Here is a 12,276-nt window from a genome sequence, read left to right on the forward strand (position 1 = left end):
CGTCGCCTCGTTTATACCGCGTTGGTATGAGCTGCTCTCATCCTCAATCCACTCTCCCATCGCCTTAAGTCTCATAGCCGCAGTGGATGCTTCACACTTAATATGTGTGTCAATGGGTCGGATATCTAGAATATTTTCTAGTGCCCTAGTGGGCGTGGTCCTCATCACTCTGCCGAAGCTAAGACAACATGATCTCTGAACCTGTTGTATGGTACTTATGTTGCACTTTTTCTCCGTAGCGGTTCACCAAACTACTGAGGCATAAGTCTTATAAGGCTTCTGAAGAGCCAGTGGACTATCCTTGGATTCAGGTCCCATTTCGAGCCTACGGACGGTCTATATAATTCCCATATATGGAATAGGTCTAATAACGCTTCTGAAGAGCCAGCGGACAATCCTTGGATTCAGGCCCCATTTCGAGACTACGGCCTGTCCACATAATGCCAAACATCTGCGACCTTCTGAATGCACTTCTGAATGTGACAGTTCCAATTCAGTTTCCTGTCCAAGATCACACCTAAGTATTTGACCTTCTCTGATATCGAAGTCGTTACTTTGAGGAAACGTGGTGTGTCAAATTGGCCCACCTTTGTTTTCCTCGTGAACAGGCATATTTTAGTCTTCTCGGGGTTAACATGGAGAGCTTTGGGTACAGCCCAGTCATATGCCATATTCAAGGACACTTTCGGCCCTTCAGCATGCCTAGCTCGACTCTGCCTGGGCCCTGCATCCGAGCCATCTAGGGCCTTGAGATTTTGCACATGAACTCGATTATAACCCCGGCCCATACGGGATGACTATGAACACCACACAGGCTGGAACTTTGAACTCCGACTTGTGTGGTGCCCATCGTTATCACGGGAAGCTTAGCTGAAACCTACCGGGCGCGTCCACAGGTTGCGGATGGTGGAAAGCTCCGTTTTTATTCGGAGAAGCTGCAAATGCGGCCGCGGGCAGTCAGCGATTTTCGAGAGGAGAGTCTCAGTGAGGAGTCAGGTGGCACTGGCTCTTAATTAAATACTGAGTGCCAATGATACTAGAGATGACAAGGCCAGTTATTGGCGCCTTCAAATAACCAATGGCCAACATCAGCGTTTGTTCCCAGGTTAGGAGCGGCAATCGTCTGATGTTGGAGCAAGCGGCTCGCCACAACGAGGGATACATGTGCAATCCCACAAATCCGCATGGGGCGCTGGGCCAGTAACTCGCCCCCGGAAAACTGAGAACTACTATGAGAAACAAAGGAATAGTAAAAACGGACCCCCCAACGTTGACGACCCACGCAAACGAAAAAAGGACCATGATTTGCGGATCTGCACCTGGAATGTCCGCACTCTTTATAGAGAAGGTGCAGTATACGCGCTGGCGGATGTATTAGAGAAGTACAAGGCAGATATAACCGCCTTACTGGAAGTACGATGGACTGGAAATGGCGTCACTACAACACCAAACGGTGACGAACTATACCATAGCTGCCATAACACGAGGCATGAATTAGGTTGGGGATTTGTGGTTAGACGGAGACTTAAACACCTTGTCTCCAGCTTTACTCCGGTGGATGAGAGGCTAGCCACAATCCGCATAAAAGCCGAATTCTTCAACATCAGTCTTATTTGTGCCCATGCCCCGACGGAAGACAAAGACCAAGACCAAAGACCGCTGAAATATTTAAGACCAGAGGCGACACGCTGATAAGGCGTATGGATCAGCTTATCTGCGCAATCTGGCAAGAAGAACGCATACCCGATGATTGGAACCTCAGCATACTATGTCCCGTACACAAGAATGGAGAAAAGACGGAATGTGCCAACTACAGAGGAATAAGTCTCCTCCCCATCGCATACAAGATACTCTCTAGCGTACTGTGTGAAAGATTCAAACCTAAAGTCAGTGAGATAATTGGGCCCTATTAATGCGGCTTTAGACCTGGTAAATCCACCCTAGACCAGATATTCACACTGCGCCAAATCCTGGAAAAGACCCGAGAAGGACAAATCTGCACCTACCATCTCTTTGGCGCCTTCGATACTCCTTTACATTCAAAGGTATTTCAAGCCATGTCTGAGTTTGGTATCCCTGCAAAATTAATAAGACTCTGCGTGATGACGATTGCTGATACGCGTTCAAAAATCCTTTCAAGAAGGAAAAGTGACGACTTTTCGGTGTTGGTTTTGTTATGGGGACCCCTTGTGCTTGAATTACATTCGGTCAATTCATTATTAATTTTTTTTTCACGGTTGATTTGTGCTTTGATAAATTTTGCAATTACCCCTTGTTTCCTCGTTTTCTTAGAAAATTTCAGTTAATTTCGTTAAAAATCTAACTTTACTTTACACACCGCAAAACCTCGTAAAGAGCTCCTTCTGCAGCATTCTCAGTAGCAACAACAACAACAACTATTTCAATCAGCATACTGAGTTGCTGCTTTTTATACCATTTCTTTGGTAGACATTTTTCCCCCACTTTGCCTCCTCAGCTATCTGCAGCTTATGACTTGGTTACAAATGTGCTTAGGTTCAAGAACTTTGGCCCAGGAAAAAGAGCACAGCAACACATGCCACCCTGCCGCCACCCAAGTGTGCAGGTCATTATAATTGCAGCCGCTTTTGTTTTTGCTCCTTTGTGCCTCAAACGAGTATCTTTTGATGAATGAATGGTAAGGAATTCATTAATTATTTAAATGGGGCTTTATTTGATAACAGTTTTAATTGTTATTTAACTAAATCACCATCTCCAGGATATGGGGGGGCGAGCAAAAGTTATGCCAAAGTTCTGTTTTTAATTGTAGATTAAGTCCTTTGGCCATGCTGCACCGTCATAGCTGATGGCAGAGTTTGTATTTTCGCTCGGCTAGATTTCGAAACTACTTGGCGCTGTTGAGTAAGTCATGCTACCCACTCGAGGTTTTTGTTTAAAGTTTTAATAAAATTCCTATTATGTCAGAGGGGGATAGGAGGATAGGAAGAAGAAGCCGGAAGAAGTTGACTTTTCAACCTTTAGTAAAACTATTTTTCCAATTGTCGAGTGTTTATGTTGGAGAGTGCGTCTGTTAATTATAAGCTTTTAATTTTATTCACTTAGAGCATAAAAAAACTATAAGTTTTGCATGAGCTTCGTTGAATATGGAAAACATTAAAAGTTAGTTTCAATTAAAAAATATTACGACACAGTTTCACTTTGTGTAGGCGGTTACATGGCCAGGTAACTACAGTTAGAAAATTTCTAAGGAATTTTAAAAATTTTGTTCGTCAAAAGCTGTGGTATGAAAAAAAAAAAAACAAGTGAAGCCGAACTTTGGATACCCACCACCTCGGGTATATATGAAAACCCCCTTTCGTCATAATACGGTGGAAATTGGATAACTTAAGCACCCAAATTCGGCATGGACATTAAGTGGTCTAATATTAAATTTTGTAGAACAAAATCTCTCTCTTTGGCAGATGTATCCAATTATAAAACGACCTGAATCATATTAAGGTCGGATATCGTGAGGCTTAGAAAAACTTACTGTTTCAAATTTCAGTGAAATCGGCTAAACTATATTTAGGTCGGATGTAGGAAGGTCTTAACCTACTCACTGTTACAAATTTCAGCGAAATCGGGTAATAAATAAAGCTTTTATGGGCTTCGGACCCTTAATTGGCATATCGGTCTATATGAAAACTATATCTAAATAAAGTCCGATCTAAAATATATTCACTCGGATGTCGGGAACTCTAAAAAAATAGCGCTGTTTCAAATTTCAGCGAAATCGAGTAATAAATAAAGCTTTTATATTCTTCAGACCCTTTATCGGGAGATCGGTCTATATGGTAGCTATATCTAAATAAAGTCCGATCTGAACTATATTTTGGTCAGTTGTGGGGAAGCTTTAAACTACTCACTGTTTAAAATTTTAGCAAAATCGGATGAAAAATAAAGTTTTTATGGGCATAAGACCCTTTATCGGAAAATCGGTCTATATAGCAGCTATATCGAAATATGGTCCGATTTGGCGCGTTCAAGAACTTAACCAGCGTGTACTAAAAAGATAATCTTTTCGAAACTTTGTACAACGCCTTCTTCGGCGACTGCCACAATATCTAAGAAGTTTGCTCGAAATCGTTTCAGATTTAGATATAGCTCCCATATATATGTTCTTCTGATTTCCTGTAATAATGCAATAAAATGGTCATTTGTTAACCCATTCTCTCTTTGGCAGGAAGGATATCCTGATGACTCTCGACATAACTGGTGAGTTTCATATCAATCGGTCCAGGTTAAGATATAGCTGCCATATATATGTCGCCCGATTTTCACTTTTATGGTCACTGAAAGCACATTTATTGAACTATCTTGCTATCTTTCCCGACCACAATATCTAAGAAGTTTGCTAGAAATCGGTTCAGATTTAGATATAGCTCCCATATATATATTCGTCCCATATTGAGATATCGGTCTACATGGCAGCTTTATCCAAATCTGAACCGATCAGGGCCTAATTAAAGAACGATGTGAAAGGGCCTAAGACAACACACTGCCCCAAATTTCAGCAAAATCGGATAATAAATGTGGCTTTTAAGGGCCTAAGACCCTAAATCAGAGGATCGGTCTATATGGCAGCTATATCCAAATCTGGACCTATGAAGAATGATGTCGAAGGGCCTAAGGCAACTCACTGTCCCAAATTTCAGCAAAATTGGATAATAAGAGAGACCCTAAATCGGAGGATCGGTCTATATGGCAGCTATATCCAAATCTGGAAGGATCTGTGACAAATTGACGAGAGAATGTCAAAGGGCCTAACACAACTCACTTACCCAAATTTTAGGGAAATCGGATAATAAATGTGGCTTTTATGGGCCTAAGACCCTAAATCGGAGGATCGGTCTAGGTGGCAGCTATATCCAAATCTGGACCGATCTGGGCCAAATAGACGAAGCATGTCTAAGTGCCTAACACAACTCACTGTCTCAAATTTCAGATAAATCGGATAATAAATGTGGCTTTTATGGGCCCAAGACCCTAAATCGGTGGATCGGTCTATATGCCAGCTATATCCAAATCTGAACCGATCTGGGCCAAATTGACGAAGGATGTCGAAGTGCTTAACCTAACTCACTGTCCCAAATTTCGGTGACATGGGACAATAAATGCGCCTTTTATGGGCCTAAGACCCTAAATCGTAGGATCGGTCTATATGGCAACTATATCCAAATCTGGACGGATCTGTGCAAAATTGACGAAGGATGTCGAAGGGCCTAACACAACTCACTAACCCAAATATCAGCGCAATCGGATAATAAATGTGGCTTTTATGGGCCTAAAACACTAAATCGGAGGATCGGTCCATATGGCAGCTATATCCAAATCTGGACTGATCTGGGCAAAATTGACGAAGGATGTCGAAGGGCCTAACACAACTCACTAACCCAAATATCAGCGCAATCGGATAATAAATGTGGCTTTTATCGGCCTAAGACCCTAAATCGGAGGATCGGTCTACATGGCAGCTATATCCAAATCTAAACCGATTAGGGCCAAATTGACGAAGGATGTCGAAAGGCCTATCACAACTTACTCTCCCAAATTTCAGCAAAATCGGTTAATAAATGTGGCTTTTATGGACCTAAGACCCGAAATCGGCGGATCGGTCTATATGGGGGCTATACAAGATATAGTCCGATATAGCCGATCTTCGAACTTAACCTGCTTATAGAAAAATAAAGAATTTGAGCAAAGTTTCAGCTTAATATCTCTTTTTTTGAAGACTGTAGCGTGATTTCAATAGACAAACGGATGGACATGTCTAGATTGTCTTAGATTTTAACGCTGATCAAGAATATATATACTTTATAGGGCCGGAAATGGATATTTCGATGTGTTACAAACGGAATGGCAAAATGTATATACCCATATCCTTCGGTGGGGGTATAAAAAGTGCAATATATGGGATTGACCCGATGGAATCCTTCTGCCGCCTCAGAGTACAATACACTGCTACAACAACAACAATGACAACATAATGATTTCCTCTTTGACTACAACTTGATATACGCAATTTCGTCAAAATCGGTTAAGATTTGGATATGGCTTCCATGTAAATACATATGTTTTGCCCGATTTGTATTTTCTACCCCGCAGTAGCTATAGTAACGATATATCTCGAAACCGTTTCAAATTAGGATTTAGCGCACATGTAACCATATCGCCCAATACTTGCAGTGAAGTTTTAAGGTAATATTTCGTCGGTACTGGCCCTCGTTAGCCTTTGTTTATGTGTTTTTCATTCCAATTGCTGGTTAGAGTACACCTAACACACATGATCACCATACTTTTCTCTGTGTATGTTTATTGTTATTTGATGTATATTTAAAAAAAAAGCAAAAATTAAAAAAAAAAAATTAAAAAACTTTGTTGTCATCATAGTTTTTAATTATACCAGTTTTTTGTTTCTAGCATGCAATGGCATAATTGTGTTTTCAATCGATGCCATTCCGCCATAATTGTTATCAACTATTCTAAAAGGCATGCCCATCTGACGATGGAAAGCAAACAAACAAAAGGTTTAATGACTGTTTTCATAATTAAAATTAATAATGATAGAGCATGAAAAAGTTTCCTTTTTTTGTTATCGACCTAAATGTTTAATCATTGATAATTTCAATCCGACATAAATTATAGCTGACTAGTTTACTAATGAAAGACTTTTAAATTAATGATTAAAGTTGACAAACAAAAGTAATACCAATACAAAGGTATCAGTATAGTTCAGTGTACTAAGGGGTACTGTATAGGTACAAAGAAGCAGACAAGTTTTAATACCCTCCACCATGGGATGGGGAGTTTACTAATTTCGTCATTCTGTTTGTAACAACTCGAAATATTCGTTTGAGACTCCATATAGTATATATATTCTTGATCGTCGCGACATTTTATGTCGATCCAGCCATGTCCGTCCGTCCGTCTGTCCGTCCGTCCGTCCGTCTGTCTGTCGAAAGCACGCTAACTTCCAAAGGAGTAAAGCTAGCCGCTTGAAATTCTGCACAAATACTTCTTATTAGTGTAGGCCGGTTGAGATTGTAAATCGCCCATATCGGTTCATGTTTTGATATAGCTGCCATATAAACCGATCTTGGGTCTTGATTTTGAGCCTCTAGAGGGCGCAATTCTTAACCGATTGGGATGAAATTTTGCATGACGTGTTTTGTTTTGATATCCAACAACTGTGCCAAGTATGGTTAAAATCGGCCCATAACCTGATATAGCCGCCATATAAACCGATCTTGGGTCTTGACTTCTTGAGCCTCTAGAGTGCGCAATTCTTATCCGATTAGAATGAAATTTTGCACGACGTGTTTTGTTATGATATCCAAATTGGTCCATAACCTGATATAGCTGTCATATAAACCGATCTTGGGTCTTGATTTCTTGAGCCTATAGAGGGCGCAATTCTTATCTGATTTGAATGAATATTTCCACGACATGTTTTGTTATGATGTCCAGCAAGTGTGCCAAGTATGGTTCAAATCGGTCTATAACCTGATAAAGCTGTCATATAAACGGATCTTGGGTCTTGACTTCTTGAGTCTCTAGAGGGCGTAATTCTTATCCGATTTGAATAAATTTTTGCACGAAGTATTTTGTTATGATGTCCAACAACTGTGCCAAGTATGGTTCAAATCGGTTCATAACCTGATATTGCTGTCATATAAACAGATCTGGGGACTTGACTTCTTGAGCTTCTAGAGGGCGCAATTCCTATCCGATTTGGCTGAAATTTAGCACGACGTATTTTATTTTTACTTTCAACAACTGTGTCAAATAAGGTTCAAATCTGTTCATAACCCGATATAGCTTTCATATAAACCGATCTGGGATCTTGACTTCTTGAGTCTCTAGACGTCGCAATTATTATCCGATTTGATTGAAATTTTGCATGACGGATCCTCTCATGACCATCAACATACGTGTTTGTTATGATCTGAATCGGGCTATAACCCGATACAGCTTCCATATAAATCGATCTCTCTACTTCACTTCTTGACTTCCTTTGCTTAGACCCTAAGTACCCTGGTGTATGGCGTTTAAAAAGATTTTGTAGTATATCAAATAAGTATGAAAAGAAGTTCTGATGTTATGGGTTTGCTGTATTTTTGATGAGCTTAATTGATTTTCTGGTGTACGCGAATCTGGGCTATGTAGGGTTAATGTAAAGTTTTGTCCATTAGCTTGCACTAAAAGAGAGCGAAGGTGTCGACTGGAATCGCATAGGCAGTTTAACAGTTCTTTTGTAATCTCTTATTATACCCACCACCGAAGGATGGGGGTATATTCATTTTGTCATTTTGTTTGCAACACATCGATATATTCTTGATCAGCGTTAAAACCTAAGACGATCTGGATATGTCCGTCCGTCTGCCTGTTGAAATCAGTCTTCAGTCTTTAAGAATAGAGATATTGAGCTGAAACTTTGCACAGATGTTTTTTTGTCCATAATCAGGTTAAGTTCGAAGATGGGCTATATCGGACTATATCCTGATATAGCCCCCATATAGACCGATCCGCCGATTTAGGGTCTTAGGCCTTTAAAAGCCACATTTATTATCCGATTTTGATGAAATTTGGATCAGTGAGTTGCGTTAGGCCCATCAACTTCCTTCGCCAATTTGGCTCAGATCGGTCCAGATTTGGATATAGCTGCCATATAGACCGATCCTCCGATTTAGGCTCTTAGGCTCATAAAAGCCACATTTATTATCCGATTTTGATTAAATTTGGAACAGTGAGTTGCGTTAGGCCCATCGACATCCTTCGCCAATTTGGCTCAGATCGGTCCAGATTTGGTTATAGCTGCCATATAGACCGATCCTCCGATTTAGGGTCTTAGGCTCATAAAAGCCACATTTATTATCGGATTTTACTGAAATTTGAAACAGAGCGTAGTTTTTAACCTCCCAATATCCGACTTAAATATGGTACAGATCGGAGTATATTTAGATATAGCTGTCATGTAGACCGATCTGCCGATAAAGGGTCTGATGACCATAAAACCTTTATTTATTAGCCGATTTCGCTGAAATTTGAAACAGTGGGTATTTTAGGGCTTCCAAACAACTGACCTAAATATGGTTCAGATCGGACTATATTCAGATATAGCTGCCATATAGACCGATCTCCCGTTAAAGGGTCTGATGACCATAAAACCTTTATTTATTGGCCGATTTCGCTGAAATTTGAAACAGTGGGTAGTTTAGAGCTTCCAAACTACTGACCTAAATATGGTTCAGATCGGACTATATTTAGATATAGCTACCATATAGACCGATTTCCCGATAAAGGGTCTGAAGCCCATAAAAGCTTTATTTATTACTCGATTTCGCTGAAATTTGGAATTGTGCGCAGTTTTAAGCATCTCAACATCTGACCCAAATGTGGAGCAGATCGGAATATATTTAGATATAGCTGCCATATAGATCGATCTCCAGATAAAGGCTCTGAATCCCATAAAAGCTTTATTTTTTAACCGATTTCGCTGAAATTTGAAACAGTGAGTAGTTTTACGTCTCCCGGCGTCCGTCCCAAATATGGTTTGCATCGGACAATATTTAGATATAGCTTCCATACAGAGCGATCTGCCGTTGAAGGGTCTGAAGCCCATAAAAGCTTTATTTTTTATCCGACTTCGCTGAAATTTGAAATACAAAATTCAACAGTGACTTGTATATATTAGACCACTCAATGTCCGTGCCGAATTTGGGTGCATAAGTTATCCAATTATCAGCAGATTGTGGCGAAAAGGGGATATCCTTTTCGAGGTGGTGGGTATCCAAAGTTCGGCCCGGCCGAACTTTATGCCTTTTTACTTGTTTATTTAAACTGACCACATGTCTTATTAGTGCTGCTGTTTGTTTTAAGAACTTTTGGACATGGTGTCGTATAAGTGATTGACTTATAAAATAGATAACAGCAACCATACGCCACCCCATCCTATGTGTTTAGGTGAAATATTAATGATTCCTTAAATCCGAAGACAACATTTAAAACCCAAACACAGAATTTAATTAAAATTCTTTGCTTTAAACAAAAAACAAAAATCCACAAAAATGTTTCATGTCACATTTCTTGTCCTCAGAGTCTGCTTGTGTTGTTTTTTTCCAAAGATATTTTCATCAAACAAATACCTTTGGGGCGCGAAAAGCTATTGCCACAAACCTTGAAGTGTATCTTTCGCTCTCTCTCTCGCCGTACTTCTTGCCAATGGCCACTTCCTTCATGCTTAGAGTGGGTTGACGTTGAATTTTCCTTGCCATTCGTTTTCTTGGTGTTTGCCATGTGGAAAAAAAGAAGAAAACACAATATCATTTTTCACACAGTCAACGGACAAGGAAGGCCTTTTTTCAGTGTTTCTCTCAGGCATCCATTAACAGTTTAAATGTATCCCTTGGGTTGAATTTCTAAGATAATATATCTTAAAGTTGTCAACGGATTGTGTATGTAATAAAATATATTTATTCTTGCGTTTTGTTTCCTTTGTTTTTCTTTTCGCTTTATCGTGCTGTTTGTCGAGCGCACAATTATTTATCAATACTTCAAGACCGTGAATGGGTGTTAACATATACATTCTTGATGTACAGGAGGAGTGGATGCAAAAAGGGTGTTATGGTTTAGCATGATAGCAATTGATACATAGAGTTATGTGTGTAGGTTGTTTATATACCCTACACCACTAATTTCATAAAAAGTATTCTAACTTAGTTATGACATTCCAAAGGGGAAGTGATATCCCTATTGCTAAGCGTACCTACTGCTTAGACATTACATTGAGGGCCAAAAAACCATATGCCCATATCTGAGTGTCTCTCCATGTATCACGTTGCATTTTTAATAGAATTTTCCCTAAACTTGCTCGCTTGGCTTTGTGGGACATACTCTACTTTTAACAGCCTATCGTAAATACCTCTGGGAAGGAGGGACACAAAGGTAGTGATCATTCCAAAATGCAGGAAAAACTTACCACACGAAGGTAACAGATTTTCGTCCCACCAGCCTGTCATCCTTTATGCTGTAGACTCTACAGATCCTGATAGAAACATGTCTTAGGGAAAAGATCCCCGGAGATAGCCTGCCTCGGCAACAGCATGCATATCTGGTAAGGACAAGTCCTTCGAAATAGCCTTTCACAACCTAGTCGCCTACATAGAGGGATAGAATCGAAAAAAACTATTGGGTTGCCCAAAAAGTAATTGCGGATTTTTCATATAGTCGGCGTTGACAAATTTTTTCACAGCTTGTGACTCTATAATTGCATTCTTTCTTCTGTCAGTTATCAGCCGTTACTTTTAGCTTGCTTTAGAAAAAAAAAGTGCAAAAAAAGTATATTTGATTAAAGTTCATTCTAAGTTTTATTAAAAATGCATTTGCTTTCTTTTAAAAAATCCGCAATTACTTATTGGGCAACCCAATAGAAAAATTCCATTTAAAAAAGGATTGAGATAACTATTTGAAATGGTTAAAACTGAAGTGAATATCATTGGTTCGGTGGCCTCTTGGCAGGTCCCTAATGTTGATCACCTCGTCATTTGGAAAATTTTTTCATGCCGTCAAATCTTCATTTGTGGTATGATTTTCAAAACTCTTTTATTGCTGGATAGTGCATAGGTGGGCTCGTAGTCTTATATGTCCCGTTATGACACTGAAAGCTATACCGACCTCTTTTTTACTTCCTTTCAGTTTCAGCCTCGTTTTTCTATGATCCGGATCTCGCCATAGGATTTTCGTCGTACTAACGATCCTATCGCTGTTCTTCAGTGATCTTCGCCAACGCCCTTAACTCAGACTGCGTCGCCATACCGACCTCCGCCATACCGACCTCCGCCTTACCGACCTCCGCCATACCGACCTCCGCCATACCGACCTCCGCCATACCGACCTCCGCCATACCGACCTCCGCCATACCGACCTCCCCCATACCGACCTCCGCCATACCGACCTCCGCCATATCGACCTCCGCCATACCGACCTCCGCCATACCGACCTCCGCCATACCGAAATCTATACCGACCTCTATCTTACTTCCTTTCAGTTTCATCCTCGTTTTTCCACGATCCGGATTGCCCCATAGGATTTTCGTCGTACTACCAATCCTATCGCTGTTCCTCAGTGATCTTTGCCCACGCCCTTAACTCAGATTGCGTCGCCACGAATGGCTTCTGATTAACCAACTTCATTGACTGCACTCCTCCAGCCTTCAATGACAAATCTTTCATTTCCCCTTACTCCGTTATGGTTCGGCAC

Source organism: Stomoxys calcitrans, chromosome 3 (assembly GCF_963082655.1).
Source record: "Stomoxys calcitrans chromosome 3, idStoCalc2.1, whole genome shotgun sequence".
NCBI lineage: Eukaryota > Metazoa > Arthropoda > Insecta > Diptera > Muscidae > Stomoxys > Stomoxys calcitrans.